The 20,099-nt window shown below is 38.7% G+C and overlaps 1 pseudogene; it reads right to left on the bottom strand.

The window, feature by feature from the left end:
• Positions 1–2,003: 2,003 nt before the first annotated feature.
• LOC101574531 lies at positions 2,004–3,018 on the bottom strand (annotated as a pseudogene).
• Between the last annotated feature and the right edge of the window lie 17,081 nt (positions 3,019–20,099).

Below are 20,099 nucleotides of genomic sequence, written 5' to 3'. Positions count from 1 at the left end.
AAAAAAAAAATGTACCTTAGATATTTTTTGTTTAAAAATAATTGAATTTGAGGTTGGGAATGTGGCTTAGGGATAGAACATATGCTTAGCATGTTTGAGGCCCTAGGTTCAATTTGTGGAACCACTAAACTAGAGAAAATAGAAGAGAATAAAATGAAATTGAGGTATAACATATAGTACTAAAATAGAGTTAAAATCAAATGAAGTACATTGATAATTTTTTTCTCTCAGAACATTTATTTGTCACATTTAAAGTACAAAATTGAATACACAGATCCAAATATATAAACTATATATACATGTCTATATATCCATTATTTTAAGCTACTTAAACTCATTCATAAGCTCCATCAATACTTTGAGTAAAAAAGCAACATTACTTTAAAAAAAAGCTGGTTATCAGTAACACTGTTAAATGTAAATTATTTTCACTTTATGACTTATAAGGATGGAAACAGCTATTTAATAGGAATAGAATTGCCAAGCATAAACCCAATTTGTTCCAATAGATACCTTAACATATTCTATAGGAATTACTATATGCACATCAATCAGGGTCTTTGGACAGATAAGCACTAAAAAAACTTGTTATAGGAAGACAAAAGATGAATTGCATTCCCAGAGTTTTGTTTTGATTTTGGTTTTAAATGTAAAGAAATGATTTGACTTTTTCTAATAGTACAGACTTCCCAGATCATTTTCTATACAATTAAACTGTCTGGGGAATATGTGTAGGTATTAAAAATTAAAATGGGTTATTATAGCTCAGTGGATTAAAGAGCCTGCAAGCAGGCTCAGGGGCCAGGGGTTCAGTCCCTGGGCCTACTGTGCCAGCCCTGCCCCTTGGGGTGCACTGAGATGGTGATTGAGACCGGGTGTGGTGGCAAGCGCCTGTAACCCCAGCTCATGGGAGCCTGTAAACAGGCAGATCACTGAGTCTGACCTAGTAGTGAGACTCTGAACACCCTGTAGACACTTCCCTAAAATAAAAAAAAGGATTATTAAAGAATGTATGTGACTTTTAACACGGTATAGATTATTTCAACCAAATTGCAGAAGTGTTGTTCTTTAGGAGAGGCAGAAGCTATGACTTGCCTGATACAGAACATATGATGTCACTGAACACAACAATGTCCTGCTAATCATGAGAACTAAGCTATGACAGCATCTTTATTCTAGGATGCCATCTATCTTACATGCAGACCATAGGACACCAAACCTCCGATGCCTAAACTTTGGAGACACAGACCTTCTTCAATGTCCTCACCCATAACTGGGAACAAATACATATGAACAAGGGTCGTTATCAGTTTGTTTATATTAATGGCTTCCCAGTAGCAACGCGAAGTGTGCTCAGGGTCACATTTCCATAGGAAAAGTTACATGTATACTATACATTTCAATCTTGAAATATGAACCCCAGAACACTCAACTTTTTTTTTTCTTTTTTATGTGTATTTTTTTTTTACTGGTGTTTTTTTTCCATATTAAAAATGTCTCCCCATTATTTCATTCATTAGTGATTGTTAAGACTAGTCCTTTTTTAACCTTGATTTTGAGTTTTACATATAATTGCTTCCATTTGTATTCACATTCTCTACAGTGTATACTAAATTTTTTTAAAAAAATCTTTTATTTGTTTGGTACAGGGTCTTGATACAGAGCTCTGACTCATAGTGATCCTCCTGTTTCAGCCTCTCCAGTGCTGAGATTACAGGTATTCACCACCACACCTTGTTTCAGTGACCAGCCTGGTTCATCTGGGGTTCTGGGGATGGCACGGAATGTGGTATTGGGGATCCAACTTGGGTCCTTGCATTCACCAGGCAGGTGCCTAGACTGCCAAGTTATTTCCTCAGCCTACAGTATAGACTTTAAATACTGCTTCCAATTTGTCTGGAAATAACTTGCTTTTTAATCCTCATAAGGTAGGTAGTTTAACTAGCACTAGTGCTATATTTTGACTTTCAATAATCAGTGAATTTGCTGAGAGTCTCATACCCTCAAATCCTTACTAGGCAGAGCAAAAGCCCTTCCTTGGATGCCAAGCGCTGGCGATGGACTTTGCCTTGCTGCAACTCTTTGTGATTTGGGTACCAGAGTTTGGTGATGATTCTTTCAATGTTAAGGGCATACACTGTGTGTAGGAACCACTTCCCTGTGTACCTGCAAAGCTTCCAAAAGGTCATACATGTTCACTGGTGGCAGAGAGGCAGGCAGTGTGTCCCCAGAGCAAGCCAGAAAGAGTGCAGCCTGCTGCTTAGCATCATCCAGGGTGAGTGAGAAGATGGATTCTGACCGGCACAGGGAGCAGAGAAAGCTGGAGGGTTTTCTATTAAATTGTGAGCTACCACGCTATTTTCAGGTATGGCTGTGGGTGACATTACTACCAACGGCATATTTAACACACCCATCTCACAACCAGTAGGCTTTCCTTCTTGACACAACTGAGGTCAGTGTATCTTTCAGGTGATTCTCCACCGCGCAGATCACAGCCGACACGGACTCCTCGGTCACGTTGTCCAGCCCGTTCTTGTAGGCAGTCACGATCATCCTCCCCTCCAGCTGCCCTCGGGTGGGGAGGATCATCATGCAGGAGCACAGCTTCAGGTAGTCATCCCCTTGGGGATCCTTGGCCACAAACTCCTGAGCTCCTGAGAGGGGATTGATTCTGAGGCTCGAACCTATGATCAAATTTCTGACGAACAGAAGAGAGCTTTTTCTTGCCCTTGGGTTTTCCAGGTTTGGCTGCAGAGCCCCCTGTTCAGGGCAAAGATCTGGCGCCTTCTGGTGTAGAAACCACAATCTGACACGGAGTGAAAATGGCCAGGAGAAAGTTGTTGTGAGAACGGACATTATCCTGTGTGAGAAGTCTATGAGCTTCCAGGGCAAACTCTTCCTTGATCATCTTCTGCTGAACCACGACTCTCAATTAGCCCAGCATTGCTTCACGTTGTCCCCCAGGACCTCACTCAGGTTCTTCTTGGCCGCCTCCAGCTCACTCACAAAGGTCGTCATTGCACTGCGTGCCTTGGCCCGACCGCACACCACCGCACTGATCAACTTTTAATATACACTTTAATTGTTGTACATATGCCACATAATTTTTGTCTAGTGAAATAGATAAACTATGTTCAGGCCTACAGCAGCTTCCCTGGGCTGATTCCCAGTCAGTATCAACTTCATTGGACCCATGAACTTTGTAAATTGCTACTGTGACATAACCATATGAACAGCGCTATGAGTAACCATATTTCTTCACTCCTAATTACTTCATTTTAATCCTCGAAGCTTACGTAAGTGGAATCACAACTGTGTCCTCATCAGTCTCTGGATTGTCCTACTAAGTATAATGCTCACGAGCCACTTTTCTCATAGTTAGGACAAAATATCCTACGCCTGAAACTTAGAGGAGGAGCGATTTATTTTGGCTCATAATTTTTAGAGGTTTCGATTCCTAGTTGATTTGCTCCAAGGCAGAAAAGGTGCAGCAGAGAAGTATAGCGGAAGGAAGCTGCTCAGGTCACGGTAGTCTGAAAGCAAACAGAGAAGGAAGGATCCTGGGAGGAGGCTGAGACCCTCCAGGCCTCGCCCCTGTGACTTGCGTTTCCAGCTGGCCTTTCTAACAGCAAGCCGCTGCTGCGCTGCTTAGTGAATCCGCGAAGGAGTACAGCAAGTCCACGCACGATCTGGTCTCCTTTCAAAAGAGCCATCACTCAGTACAAGAGATAGCTAAACAGCTGTACTTGTAGTTCACTTACTTCATATTTACAAATGATATTGTTAGGCTGGGGTTATAGGTCAGCGGCATAAGCGCCTGCCTGGCAGCGCAAGGTCGATACTGTCTTCACACTGCTTTGAAAAAATTAGTTCCCTTTCTGTTTCACTTTGTAAATTGGTATTATGAAGTAATTTAATTAAAATTTTAAATTTTTATTAGTATTTGTTTTAAAACCTAATGTCTACATTCCTATGGGAAATTGGTACCTGTTCATAAAATTTTTAACTTTGTGATACAATTTTTATGAAGAATAAGGAAGAGTGAGAGGAGGATGTAGAAGGAGAAGGTGAGATCAGAGGAGAAGTTTAGTTAAATAAAATAAATTCATTAAAAAAATTACTGTCATCTGACCTCAGATTTGGTATATTTCCTGTTAAGGTCAGCAGTGAAATATTTTTTATCAGTACACGTGTGTAACACATAATATTTACAGTCCGTGCGTGGAGTTGGCACGTGTACATAGCACATCTCCATTTCTTTTTCATCCACTTTTGCTCCTCTCCTCCCATTTTTCATCTCTTTCCCGTCTGAGAATTATCTAACTCCTTATTTTCTATTTTCTAGCTTTTATTTTGCTCTCTGTTTATAATTTGGGTTTCTATGAGAGAAATCATTCAATATTATGCCTTTGATTTATTTCATTAACATTATAGTGGCAAAGTGCCTCCGCTTTCCTGCAAATGACTGATGCTTATCTTTATTGAGCTTCCACAGTAGCGCTTCATTGTGCACCACACTAACTCTGTCCATTCCTCTGTTGACCAACATATAGGCTGCTTCCAAGACTTAGCTATTGTGAATCGTGCTGCCATAAACATAGGTATGGCTTCACTGCAGTAGGATGTCTTTTACTCTTTTAGGTAGCTACCTAGAGGAGGAATTGCTGGGTCAAATGAAATTTCCTGTTAGGTTTTTTTGAGGAACCGCCATACTGATTCCAATAATGGTTTTACTAGTTTATGTTCCCACAAACAGTGTAGAAGATTTCTTTTTTCTTCCACTTCACCAACGTTTGTTATCATTTGATTTCTTTTTTATTATAATTTTATTCTGAAGAGTAAAAACAAAAGAAGGAGAGCAAAAACAAATACAGAATCAAGGTTTCAAAACAAGAATATCCATTTAGCAATGAGTGATATATTATCTATTTTTATTGTCGAATTTGTTCCTAAGATTATCAGATATAGTTATGCAAGATGGGACATGTGATTGGATATTACTGCATACTTTCAAGAAATCTTAAATTTTGTTCTTATCTCTCTTTTTTGTTACCTTTTTCTAAAAAATTTACTTTAAAGAAAGTATAATAATAATTAATATGACATTAGAAATGGTACCCACATGCCAGGCCTGTCCCCTGGAGGAAGTTCCAGTGACCAGTCCCCTTGTTATTGTTTGATTTTTTAAAGACAGTTATTCTTTGTAAAGTAAGATGGATTCTCAGTATTGTTTTAATTTGCAGTTCCTTAATGGCCAGAAACAATGAACATCTTTTTGTGAATTTATTCATTATTTGTATTTCTTTTGGGAAGTAGTTATTTCTTTTGCTCATTTGTTTTGACTGATTCTTTTATTGGGGGTGATCTAAATTTTTTGAATTAAAAAAATATATTCTAGGGGCTGGGAAGATAGCTCAGCGGTCTAAGTGCCTGCCTGTCAAGCACAAGGACTCAGGTTTGATTCCCCATACTGCATGCCATGCAGACCCTAGAACCCAATATCCCTTCCACAAACAGAATGTACTATGCATTGACATAAAATAAATCTAGATATTAGTCCTCTGTTTTGTTTGCTGTGCAGAAAGAAGCTTTTGAAATTGATGTGATTCTGTATGTTGATTCTTGGTACTATTTCTTGTGCCAAACAACTCTCTTCAGCAAGACTTTGTATCAATCTATGCCCTTGGTACAGTTGGTGGATGGTAAAGGCAATCTAGTCTCTGTTGGGCTTAGCTACGGGAGGGGGGGGATTCCTATAGACTCTTGGCCTCAGTATTGATGGCCATGGAGTCTGATTGCTCCCTCTTCTCCCTGGGCATTGTGCTTATCCAGGATCAGGTCGGTTGGTTAGTAGTGAACTTTGCTTCCCTGTGCCAGCAAGAAGCAAAATGTTGAGCTGCTTACAGTTGTGGATGATATCATCTTTGTGTATGTGTATGTGTATGTGTATGTGTATGTGTGTGTGTGTGTGTGTGTGTGTGTGCATGTGTATATGCATGTGTGTATTCATGTGTGAGCATGCATGAAGCGCTAGCTGCAGTGTCCTGTGAGGGCCTATTTGCTTGTGGAGGGGAGGCAGGCTCCATTAGCTGCCTGCTCCCATTGGGCAGGGACGCTGCTAGCTCCTGCTTGGGCAGGGTCACCGCCTGTCCCTGAGAGCCTGCTCACTGATGTAGGGGGAGGCTCTCTGCTTGGCCAGTGCAGGCCTGCTTGCTCAGCTTGAGGGAGGGCTCCCTCTGCCTAGAGAGGGCCTTCTTGCTTGTGTCTGGGGTGGGCCCAACACTCCAAAATGTTGCAGTGCCTAGAAATTACCTATGTGTTTTACAATGTGAAAATGTTGCCTATTATATTTTTTATTGGTCAAGTTGTTACTAACAATAAACATAAGATGATTTAATTTTCATAAAAGTATTACAAAAGTATAGAAAAATCTAGGAGGTTAAATGTGAACATGGTAGTTAATAGTGATTACTTCTAAATAGTAGGATTATGCATGATCTAAATTTTTTCTTTGTGCTTTTCCCTGTTGAATTTTTGATTTGAAATGAAAAAAATCTAAAAATTCTTCATGCTTAAAAATTGTAAGAAATAATTATCTGTTTTTAAAGGTGGTGTTTGCTTAGCAACAGATTATTCTATTTGAAAGTATAACAGCTTTGAGTGATTAACTTATTCCTTTACAGCATCCAAGATAATCTATTAACAACCCATTTCTGTAATATATTATTTTGTACATGAAAAACATTAACTTTACTTTTTATTTACGATACTTTTAGTGTTTTCAGGACAATTGTACTTTTAAATATAAGAAAAAATTGTATATAGTCATCTCTGGCTTTCTGAAGGAAATTTATCCCATGATCCCTGAGATACCCAATCCACTATAATCAAGTTTCTTAGTGATGAAGCATTTGCATGTAACCTACACATATCCTTCCATATACTTTAACTCATCTCTAATGAGTTATAGTACCTTATATAATGCAAATGCTATGTAAATAGTTTTATAATGTGTTGTTTATGGAATCATGTCAATAGAAAAATGTATACATATTCACTACAAACACAACCATTATAGACCTAACTACAGTTTTGATTCTATTTTTTATTTTAAGGTGCTGTAAAGAACCAGGTGGGAAGATCAACCCGGATGACCTACCTGTTGTTCTGTTTTCTTCTGAAATAAGTAGCTGTCTTCATCTTGGAAATAGGGAATGATTCTATTTAGATTTTTTGCAGGGACAGTGGGTTGAAGGTGTAAGGTATTGGAAAAGGGATGCCATGATTTTAATATTTATTTCCCATCAAAGTGTATCTATGTGGATACCTAATCTCTCACGCAATAGTACTGGAAGGTGAGTCCTTGGGCAGCAACTGGGTCATGAGACCAGAGCTCTCATAAATGTGCTCAGTTCCTTTTAAAAGTGACCTGAAAGAACTTGTTTGTTCCTTTCATCATGTGGGTACACATAGAAGGCACCCTCTTTGAGGACCACATTCTCATCAGACTTTGAATTTGCTGATGCCTCAGTCTTGAACTTGTCATGTCCAGAAATGTGAGCAATCTTTTTCCATTGTTTATAAATTACCCACTCCAAGGGATTTTGTTACAGCAACTCAAGTAATCTAGCATGGTGATTTTCCTAGCATTTCAATTTTGAATATTTCAAAGATGGACCCTATCCCTTATCATTATTTCAGGTTAGGATTGATCATAAAGGCTTGAGATCACTGGAGACAGAGGAATCTTGTGGAGAAGACCTAGGTGGGAGGAATGAATGAACAATGGACCCTGAGGACAGATATTAGAAGCAGGGGCTGTGCATTTTTATTTGGTCATCTCTAATGTTATTTTTATGTCTCTTTTGTCCCTTAGAGATGAAAGCAGATGTCTCATTTGTTGAGACTTTATTTCAACATCTGGCATTTGCTATAAGTCCTATGAAATTTATCTGTTTTGTTCTCATCTGTTCCCAAATTTATTGCATTTACATTTAAGAAAATTTTTGCAACAAAATAAAATGCTCTTTTTTAATCTTTTTCTTGTGTCCATAATTCATCTCTTAAGTTTTCTCTCCTTTTTTTTCTCTCTCACTTTCTCTTTCTCTCCATAAATCACACATGCTGTCAAGGCAAACCTACAGACACACTAATGATTTATATTTACTATGACCTTTTCTAGGAAAATTTAATTCCTGAGTTCTCTTCTGCACACTTTATTTCTCCATCAACCACTCTTCTTTAGATCAAAACTAACAAAGCAATAAACTTCACCTCTCCCCATTCTCAGTCTGTTTTATTTATTTTCAGCTATTATGACCTTACTTTCCTCATCTCAGTAGATGTGTTGATTCTCTTCCATTTTCTCATGAAGCAGACACTGGAGCATGAAGCACAGATACAGGACTCCTACACTAAGATACCTGAGGACCAATGCTTGCATTTCCACTTGCTTCTACTGTGCAGAATTTTCAAAAACCACCTCAAATGTGCATGATCATGAGTTCGGAAGTGGCTGTCCTGTGCTTGATGACCACAGAGCTCTTCCCCATTGGCATCAGGTTCATTGCCCAGACAGATGGCTACTCTGGTCCTGGGGACTCAGTTTTAGGGTTGCTTTGTCTGTATTGTATTCCTGCTCTTATGAGTGCCACAAGCAATGCAAGTTCTTCTGCTAGTGTATTCTCCATGGGATTTAGTTATTTAGAATTCAGACGAGACACTTGGCTGTTGTCTATTGTAGTCTTTCTTTGACCCTGAAAGTTGCATTTTTATGTTTTTACCATTGATGTCTGCTTTAGTAATCTTATCTCTTCATTTTCCAATTGATTTTCCAGTGAGATTGATCAAGTTTGTGGTCATATTCATGATGTAGGGCTGCCAGATATAGCAAATAAAAAGAGTACACCTTCTTAAATTTGAATTCCATATAAATGATAAATAACTTCTAGTATATCTCATGTACTATTTGAGGCATATTTACACTATGAGTTTATCTGAAATTCAAATTTAACTTCTATTCTGCATTTTATCTGGACACTTCATTTTCATCTGACTTTTGACTTTGGAGCCTGGCCCTACTGAATTAGCACTTTCTTAAAAGGAAACTCAGAAGATGATCAACTTTCTCCCTTTTGGGATTATAAGTTATAGTCGTGGAAGGTTAAAACTAATGATAGAATTGAATCTTTTTGTGGTGATATGCTTATAGCACTTGGTCTGTGAGGAGAGGTCTGTGTCTTTCTAAGTCTTTACTATTTCTTCTATTGCTATCACAGTCCTTAAATGAATGAATGAATGAATGAATGAATGAGTCCATGAATGGAGGTGGGGCTGCACAATGCATGAACTCTAAGAGTCTCTAGTAACAGATTTCATCAGAGAAATGCCAAAAACCTTACTTGATTCTGGAAGAAGAGACCAAAGTAAGAGAGGCAGGTTGATTTTAAGGAAATCTAATACCCCTCAACTGTATTGTTCTCCAGCACCTACTCCACAGAGTCATGCTTGGGTCTCAGGGCAAGAGAATTCCAAGAAAGTTGTATGGGAAACAGTTATTGTGTTAGAACTTCTATGGGTGTGGACTGCATAAATCATAGTAGCTGCTCTAGGAGTAAAGGCTGCCTTTAGAGTGTGGCTGTGGTCCTAAGTGTGGGCAGCTGTGCCATCATCATTAATGGGTAGAGATTGTGTAGTCCAGGCTCTAGATCCCTCTGTGACAGGTAATGTCACAACAGTGAGCTGGAGCAGTAGAGAAAGGCAGATATTCACTAATACAAGCAAATATAAGCATGAGTTTTTGCACCTTCAAGAGCTCCCGGAATTCTTTGAGTGTTATCCAAGAGTGGATTGCAGTTTTGGCAGAGTAGCTGCAGAATGAAGCCAGCAAATTCTGCTCCTAATATATGGTGACCCTATTTTTACACACTGGTTCGTGGCCCGGGAGACATCGACTGTACTCATATTTGCCAGCTTCTTTGTTTAGAACACTCATAAATAAATATGATGGCTAATTATTCCTCATGCAGTCTACAGGATATTTTATAGTTTCAGTAATTAAATGGCAAGCTTAGAATGAGTGGAGGATATTTTTAAGCAAAGGAAAATCCAATAAATTGGTTTTGGAGCAGGGTTATGACAATATGTCACATAAGGGTGTTATTCATTAGTATTTTTAGGATACATAATTTTTTCTTTATTTTAAAAAAACAGGATTTTTCAATTGCTTACACTTTGTTTCTGATTACAATAGTTGCAGAAAATAGGAAAACTTGGGCTATTGTTCTTGCTTTGGATTAGAGAAATGAGTGAATTAAGCATTAGATTACATGGTGAACACATTCTAATGTACCTTAGGATTTTTTTCTTTTTACTATTGTATACAATACCAACATATATATTTTCCCATTGGGACAGCAAGTAGAGAAAAACCAATGGTAATTATTGTATTTTAGTGTTTATTTTAGGCTACACAAAAAGGGAAATAGATTTAACAGGTGAGCTGAAGCAGGGTTAAGATATTTATGATGAGATGGATTAGAAGCTCACTTTTCTCCTAAGTCAAATTGGAAAAGAGGTTAGAATGCTGACCTGCTCCTTGTCCTCAAAGTTCTCGGTTTAGAATATACATTATAGACACCTAGAGAACTTTCAATCCACTGATTTCAGAAAACCACCCCTGTGCAATCAAGCCAGAATCTCTAGAGTGGGGTTCAGGTATCAGCTTTTAAAATGAAAGCTCCCAGTTCATCTGGTGCATCCCAGTTTGAGAGCTGCTATCCTGGAATGTGTAAAACTATGTGTAGACCCTGAATGCTGACAATAGGGAATGGATGTCAGAAAAGGATCGTAGGTCTCTAAGAGACAACTTGCTAGGAAGTCCCAAGAGACCCAGCACACACACACACACACACACACACACACACACACACACACACACGCATGCACGCATGCACGCATGCACACACACACACACACACCAATATGCAAACAGGCCAGTGGTTTAAAGCAGTATCTTAGGCAAGTTTTTAAATACTTGCTTAATTACTGAATGCAGATGAATTAATGGAAAAGGAACTAATGAGCCAAATATGGCTTTCCGATGCAAGTGAGAGAGAGAGAGAGAGAGAGAGAGAGAGAGAGAGAGAGAGAGAGATACAGAGACACACACAGAGAGAAGAGAGACAGAGTGAAAGAGAAAGAGCTAGAGGGAGAGAAAGAGGGAATGTGAAAGTGTTTTGAGACTAAGTTTTGTCCTGCAACCTCCTTGTGGCCAAGTGTAAACCCAGAGGGGGAAATACACTTAGCAGAAGTCTGGCTGTGCAGACTGCTGAGGTAAGATCTCTGTGGCAGTGCTCTTGGTTCAGCACTTGTAGCTGGCTGAGGGTAGGCCAGCAGGAGCAGGGGAGTGAGTGGAAAGATTCTTTCTGTAGGACACGAGGAGAATGGATATGAAACCTTGTTCAGCTAATAATGGTGGAAAGTGAAGGAGTAACACTATGACCCCTACTAGGATCTAAAAACCTTCCTATTTATTTATTTATTTATTTATTTATTTATTTATTATGTAGTACAAGGTCTATAGGGTCTCACTGTGCAGCTTGGATTTTCATGAGCCTTCTGTTTTCAGTCTTCCAAGCACTGGAATTACAGGTGCACACCACCATGCCCTGTCTCAATCACTGTTTCAGCATGCCCTGGGGGTGGGGGGTGGGGGCTGCACAGCACACTGGGGATCGAACCCAGGTCCCTGGGACTGCCTAAGCAGGTACTTTAATACGCTGAGCTATCTGGCTGACCCTCTTCCATTATCTTTGAAATTATGGGTTAATTATTTACAGCAGTGATTTGTTGGCATGGAGAATCTTAGATGATTTTACTGACCATGTTGATTACACTGCACCACAGGGGGTAGTCAATGTCCTGGCCCAAGACTGACTCAGAGAGGAAAGCTACAATGAAGATTTTATGTCTCAATTATGTGTCTTTTCCAGTGACCTCCCAACCCCACCCATTTAGTCACATTAAACTTTGTGTTCTATCAACAAAAGAGGCCGGAGGGAGAAATGTCTGCTGTGTATCTTGTCCCAATGTTAGCCCTGGTAGCTGGTCTGTAATGCCATTCTATTGCCCTCCTTCAGTAAAATCACTTGTGCCCTCGAAGACCTCAGTCATTCACATTTTACCAGAAATTAGGTCATGGATCCTATAAAAAGGCAGGGAACCCAAAAGCCCTGTAAATATATAGCCACGCTGTATTCAAATAAGAGGGTTTTTTTTAAACCATAGGTTTAGAAAGAAAAGGAAAGGTAATTTGCAAATAATTATGTAATGCTATTTCACTCTGACAAAATATTTCATTTATGTTTGGAATACAAATGATTTGGGTTCTTTTGAGGGTATTTTGCCTTATTTGCTTTCACTATTGGTCTTCCTTTTTAATTCATAACCTAGGTACAGCAGCCTCGGATTCTGCCACCTACATATGTCAGTTATCTTCAATATCACTTATTTCTTTAACACTGTTAAGGTAGCCTTGCTGTGAGAACCTCTTGTTGGTTCCTTTCTGTTTCACAGATAGGGTGACAGCAATGCCTCTGGGGTGGAATTTTAGCTTGAGCTTCACCTCAGGAGAATGAGATGGGGATTGTGTCGATTCTCTTCTAGTTGAGAGGCCTTATACATCTGGAGAGTCAGTGAGCAGTGAGATCACTGACATTTGGCTATGGACATTAGTGATACTACAGCTTTTACTTGCTAGCCTGCAAAGCCCATTTGCTGAGTTACCCATCATTATACAGTGATCAAATATGTCTCCATCAAAGTTCTATCCATGTAAGTTTATGCAGGCTCAAGTTATCAAAGATCTGGGAATGGGAAAGAGAATGGCTTATTTCTTGGATAATGAATAGGTGATTAGCTAGAATGTGTGTTTCTTGGGCCGGTGTAACAAATTACTGCAAACTTTGTGGCTTAAAACAACAAAAAATTATTCTCTCACGCTGTGGAAGATAAAAGTCCCAGAATGAAGATATGGATGACATTGTTTCCCCTTGGTGGTTCTTGGGGGGAAACTGGTCTAGGTTTTGGTGGTTGCCTTCAGTCCTTGGTGTTACTTGGCTCGTTAATGTTTCATTCAGGTGCTGTCCTCAACTGTCCTTTTCCCCAGTGTCTTTTCCTTTCTCTGGTCACTTAGAGCCCACCTTTAATGCTGGGTCATCTCAGTTGGAGACTTTTTTTTTTGGTGGTACTGGGGATTGAACTCAGGACCTTGTGCTTGCCAAGCAAGTGCTTATTCTACTGAGTATCTCCCGGCCTCTCAGTTGGAGACTCTTGGCTTAATTATATCTGTAAAGACTCTATTTCCAGGTAAGCTCATTTTAAAAAGTATGAAGGGTTAGAGGTTAAGACCTGGACATATCTTTATTGAAGACCATTGAGCTCACAATAGGTGGTAAAGGAGGAGAAGGTAGGATAGCACAGCCTTTTCCTTGTATTGAGTCCTATTTTTTGTGTTACTGAAGGGACTTCCCAAATAGACATTTCAGTTATTAATCAAAAATGGATACATTTCACTTAACTTTGTGGAATCAGACACACACTCTTAACCATCACATGATTTCTCTTAGGTAAGAAACCCAAAATGTAAATAAAAAGTAAAATGCAAGATAGATAATAGGAAATAGGGGGATAATTTTTCTCAAATGGGAAGTAGATCAAGAAATGGAGGGATGGAGAATCAATAAAGGGATTAAGATGTGTTATGTGCATGTGCCAACGCCATACAAGGGATAGGAACATTATGTACTATAAACACACACTAGCAGAAAGATAAGAAAGGGGATCAAGAGATGGGTGGAATGGGGAGGGAGGCAAGGGAAAAGAGATGAAAGAAATAATTAAAATGTGTATGTACATATGCCAACTCCACACAAGGAATATTAAAATTTTTACTGCAAACATATGCTAATAAAAATAAATGAAGGATATGTTGGAGGAAGGATTGTGGGATGGGCTCATAGGATTCATTTGTATTTGAAGATAAATACATTTGAAGGGTTGAAGAATCCAGGTGCACAGGCTTGGGTCAGGAAGTATTGGACAACATCAGTAATACAAGCTGATTTACACCGTGTGGGGTAATTCAATTTGATTGGCCTCTTTTGTAATCCTCCCAGGATTCTACTAGGTCCGTCATCCAGGGACAAGGTAAAATCCAAAACTGAGGCTGTAAAGTAATCCAATGTTGTAGCCTAGTGTAATGAAGATATATATAAATGGGTGAAGTTACTTCTCAGATTTGGGGTGCAGTAGAGGAACAAAATACTCCATCACCATGGTATGGACCAGTGCTTATTTTCTGGTTAGGTCTTATTTTTAGGGAAACATTATCTCTTTGCATTAAAAATAAAAAATCCACAAACTTAGTAACAATAATGATGGTTTTGCTCTAAAATGGAAGAGTAATTGTATGTACTGTAGGTGTTCCTATTGTCCCTTAATTTTGGGGCATAGACAACTACCTCCTTATACCATACTTGGCTTCATGGAATCGGGAGAATGGACAAGAAGGTAAGACCTGATGAATGCATCAGAACTCATCATAGATAGGGTATCTATCACTCTGCAGGCTTTCCACAGCAACTGGAGAATGGAAAGTATAAAGATGGTATATTGTGCGACCCTAAATTTATTAACGGTGAGACTAAGCAGGAAGCTTAGTTAGGTTCCTTTAATCTTTCAGCATTTGGAGTGGGTAAAACAGAAATGTTTTGGCAACTAATATTTTGTGAGTGTCCCACCAAAATCTGTATCTTTTGCAAAAAAGGTAAGTTTCACATTATTGTAACAAAGGAACAATATATGATTTTTTCAGTGTTATTATGTAAATTATCTGCCTCTAAATAGTACCAGTGTGCAGATTAGTATTTGCACTCATGATCAGAAAGGCAGTAGCACAGGAGGTTAATGGTTGACAATAATCAACAGAATTTTTCAGTATAGATAGTAGAAATGATAAACATCTGAGGTGATGAATATCAGAATTACTCTGAACCAATCATTACATATTGTATACAGTATTCAAAATTTACACTGTGTCCCAAAATATGCAGAATTATTATGTATCAGCTAAAAATAAATTATAAAAGAATAAATAAGAGCAGAGGGAGAGAACAAATCCATTAAAACCACTTCAAATCAGAAAAAAGAGATTCTATTTTGCTTCAGTATTGCTGGCCATTTTTGTCTCAGGAAATATAAATCAGGGTTTCCCTTAGAAGAACATCAGTTCTACACATAGTGCCACCTTCAGTATCTGCCCTTACATCTCAAGTCAATGACGACTACTTAGGCTTAGGAAGTAAAAAGAAATCTCAATATTTTGAGGCTGAATCAAGTGCAGCAACACCTGGCTGTTGTGCATACAGATTTTTAAAAATTGTCCAACAATCTGATCTTTATTTTTTTCAATAAGAAATAAATGATGATTAGAGTTCATTGAAGATACTAGCTGCTTGATTCTGAAAGTACTTGCAACAAAACCACAATCTTTTTTGGTGAGAAGGATGGCAGTAAGTCATAATTACTGTCATACCCAGTCCCATCACAAGTAATGTCAACTGCACATTTTAGATTTTTTCAAAGGGGGTACACTGCATAAAGTTTACTGTTTCTACTACCTTTAAGTATACAGTTCAGTAGTATCATATATCTGCACATTGTTGTGTATAAAGCTACTTTTAATAGTCTATATCTTATTTGATCACATTTTTCCTTTAAAATATGAAAGTAACATTCAAAATCCCTCTATATTCAGTTCAGTGAGGTCAATATTCTCAAGGAGAGAATTCTGATGGCAACAGACAATTCTGAATTAATTCATCCACTACTTCTTAAGTAGGTTGAGCAAAGTCAAAATTAGCAAATATTGGATGAAAAAACATTTCGGGTCCCAACAATCTCTCACAACCAACGTCAATGGAAAATTCTTTCTTTGCTATTGCCTGATTCTAGTATACTCTTTAATCCGCTTGTCCCATCAGTGTCATACTTGTTAAATTCCTTTGCTAAATCTGGAGAGACATGACTGTAGTACTCTATTACTGCCATAGTTGTTTCCAGGGATTGCTCTGGAAGGTTTCCTGCTTCTCAGCTTCTGAACAGCTGCTGAATGAAACGTGATAGAATACCCTGAGATTTAATGTCCTTGCCAGTTGCCATCCATGTAGTCTCAGTCATAAATGGGGCTGACACAACACCATTTTTACTATTTGTATCCATGCCAGTCAATGGCTGCTTTCCTACTTGGTTTGCTTCTCAGGATGCTACTAATGCAAAAGGAACCTACAAGGCTCTGTACTAGCTTGGAATATTGTAGTGCTTACACTTTTAGTAGCATATCTACTTATTGACCATTTAGTGGTGACTTAGGAAAAAAACCCAGTAATGACCTTAAGGTTCTGCTTTGGGTATTTTTAATCATTTACTCCATGAATCTTTCCATTGACAGTCTTTAATAGACAATGGTGGATTGGTCATTTCACGGTACATGTAGCTTCTTCTATGACTTTGTCTCCAATGAAGAAATCTTTCATTACTTTGTTTTGAGCTTTATTGCCCATGTTTGCTTACTCTTCAATAGCATAAAATGATAATAAAGATCCACAAAAAGAAGTAATATGTTGTGGTCTGTATTCACAGCATGTTCTGATTTTGTACATCCAGTACCATAATTCACTACATAAATTGGTAGCTATCCAGTCATCTTTCTTCTTCTTTTCTTTAAAATGTATTCAGTACATGGTCTACAGGGTTTACAGGGTCTCACTACACAGACTAGACTCATAGTTATCCTCCTGTTTTCAGCCTCCCAAGTGCTGGGATTGCAGGCACATGCCACCACGCCCAGTCTCAATTGCAGTCTCAGTGCACCCTGGGGATGGGGTCAGCACAGCATACCAGGGATCGAACCCCAGTCTCTGTATCTGCTTGAGCTTTAATCTGCTGAGCTATCTGGCTGGCCTTCAGTGATCTTCCTTCTTTCTTGCTCCTGCTGCTTTGCCATCAGTTCTGTACTGGTTTGGTACTGAGGCTAATGGCAGGATGTAGGGACTATCTAAGCCTTTTTTCCCCTTCTTCTCACAGTGCCTTTTCTCAGGAAGCTACAGTGAATTACTGGGCTTCCTGCCCATCAGCCCCAGACCTACACCCAGAGTAGTCTGTATAATTGATTAGAATGGAGGTTATAAAGGCAGCGAACAATTCTTTGGTAGGTTTGTTTTCTGAGCTATTGTTCAACTCATTGGTTATTTAAAAAGACCTAAAAATCAAGTCTATCCTAAGCAAGGGCATTAGTCTTTATGTTGTAAAGAATTAACATAGATAGATAGAAATAAAGTGATAAAAGAGGAAAATAGTAGTGGTGTGTAGACTAAGATCACTGAAGAATTTGAAGGGAATGGTGGTGGGGAGATCTTGAATGCTGCAACCAAGTGTGGGTGCAAGTGGAAATATTAGGGTTGAATACATGGGCTGAAGTTGACCTACATAGAGGAAGGCTGGGGAAAGGCGTGGCTAGATGCCATTAAGGAGAAGTTGCACCATGCAGACCTACTGTGCTTGGTGATGATTTCTCCAGGAAATTATCTCATTCCTGGGTGTTCATAATAATCATCTACATTGTTACCCAAAACCAGTGATCCATCTGTCTGGGTTTTCCCTTAGACCTATTGGATCAGAGTCTGGAAGGGTGGCATTTTAGAAAGCTTTTAGGGGATGGGTGGAGGAAAGGATATTTGAGCTAGAGGGAGCATTTTACAGCATTCTGGAAATGACTTTTTACTGCTGAAGAACAGGGAAGAGCCCCAAAGAATTACTAGCCCCACCCTGGAAATTCCTCTGAGCAATCCAGATGAAGTGAACTCAGAAGGGTAGGTTTGGATTGTCTGGGATGTCTAAGAACACATAAGTCAAAGAAGTCTTGAGATGGTGATGAAATAGGACATGAGAAGAAAGCTTTGAGGCCATTGAGCAAGTCAAAGATGGAAGGGGGCCCCTGCCCCCAGCTGCTGTTGGGCATATCTCCTCTGTGGAGAAGGATACCACTTTAGACAAGAGGAATGAATGGATACTAGCAAATATGGCAATGCAGTACAAAACAGAGTAAGATGGGAGAGGCCAAAAGCACAGAAATTAGCTTTAGAACATGTGTTTTGTTTTGGTACAGAAATCGAACTCAGAACCTTGCACTTGCCAGGCAGGCACTGTGCCACTGAACTATATCCCTGGCCCCTCTTAGTCTTTTTTGAGGAGAGTTTCTTTACTCTCTCTTTTTCTTCTAAAATCTAATTAATCTCCAGATCTTTCATTCATGCTGAGTGTAAATGAGAAGTATTTTATGGTATGATGTTTTTGAGGGTCCTATCTTTTTAAAATCAAAGGAATGATGTCTTATTACCAAATTTGAATCATTTTCATAATGGGAAAAGTACTATTATTTAATGGTAGGATTTTTCTTTTCCTCCTCCTCCTCCTCCTCCTCCTCCTCTTCCTCCTTCTTCTTGTGGTACCAGGGATCAAACTCCAGACCTTGCATTTGCCAGGCAGGTGCTTATGCCGCTAAGCTATCTCCCCAGCCACCGGTAGGATTTTTTTTGCAAATTTTTATTTATTTGTGCAAGCTTAGAGTATGTAATGTTCACATTCCTTGTGGGGAGTTGGTAGATGTACATAACACATCCTAATTTCCTTTTTTCATATCCTTTTCTTTCCTTCCCTTCTTTTCTCTTATTACTTTTTCATAAAAATTTTGCTAGTATTTAATTTTTCTCTTTAATTTTAGTTTATTAGCACTCTGTATAGTGCATGATGTTTACATTCTTTGTGGTAAATTGGTACATGTACATACATAACACATCTTTTTCATTTTTTAAAAATCTTCTTTCCCTTCCCTCTCTTTGCCCTCCATCCATCTCTGGACCTCTGTTCCCCTTCCTTTTATTTCTGTATGTGGTTGCAGTACATACAATTTACATGCCTTCTGTGGAGTTTGTAAATGTGCATAACATCTAACTAATTCTTATTGAAATACAATACTTAGGGAAATATAGTAAAAAGTGATTTAAGGTATACTGTAACCCTGAACAGAGAATAATAGTAGCAGTAAAGACAAGTTATTTGTGGGTTTGCACAGGATGGGAGCCATGTTTCAGAAAAGGATGATTCCTTGCTTGTCCTGGCTCTGAAAGATATATTACATGGTTGGCAATACCTTCCCTTGCTCAGGAAAGGGTCATGTGAGAGCAACAAAGATCTCATAACATTCCCCATGCTTGATTTGGACTGACTGACCCAGGTACCATGGCACAGTCCAGCAGCCAGCAATAGCATTTGAAGTGTTTGCCTAATAGTGGGGAAAGTCAGCTTTTCAAAACCAGATGCTCCACAGACCACCCAGCACTCTGGTGGGGCACATACAGGAAACCACCACTGAGACAACCATTCAGGATTAGGCAAGTCATCGACTGCTGAGAAGATTTGGCAAGAACATTAGGTGTCATTTCCAGCTTTTGTGGTTTGCCCTGTGTCCAGAGCCCACATCAAACACATTGCTGTTTGCCTCACTAGGTTTTGTGGAAATATTTCCTTGTACTTCTGTGCTGTATATAAATGTAATGTAAACATCATGTACTACAAAGATTTTGTTATAGAGAAAACAATCTGGAAAAAAATAACTGGACTGAAACCATTAAGATTGAAAAAAAGGGGTTACCTACATAGTAGCACTTACAAAAAGTCTGTGGTTTAAAATTTTTTTTTTCATACTGAATTATGTAGCATTATGCATTTCTGCAAAGCCTGCACATTGAAGCTTATATCTTCTTATATTGCTTATGGATTGTAGTCGCTGTGACATTTATTTTCTATTTTCCTATCAGATTGGAAAGTTGATAGAAATGCATTATAGTGTAGAAAATATCATTCATGTGTAAATTGTGATTTCCAAAGTTTCAAAAATTGCATTTGGCACTATTTGTAATAAGGATACTTAGAAAAAATACCTATTTATTATGTTGCTGGTTGTATTTCACTTAGAAGAG

The sequence above is a fragment of the Octodon degus genome, unplaced genomic scaffold, assembly GCF_000260255.1.
Source record: "Octodon degus isolate 3935 unplaced genomic scaffold, OctDeg1.0 scaffold00081, whole genome shotgun sequence".
NCBI classification, from domain to species: domain Eukaryota; kingdom Metazoa; phylum Chordata; class Mammalia; order Rodentia; family Octodontidae; genus Octodon; species Octodon degus.
This window is presented reverse-complemented; position numbering and strand designations above follow the sequence as displayed.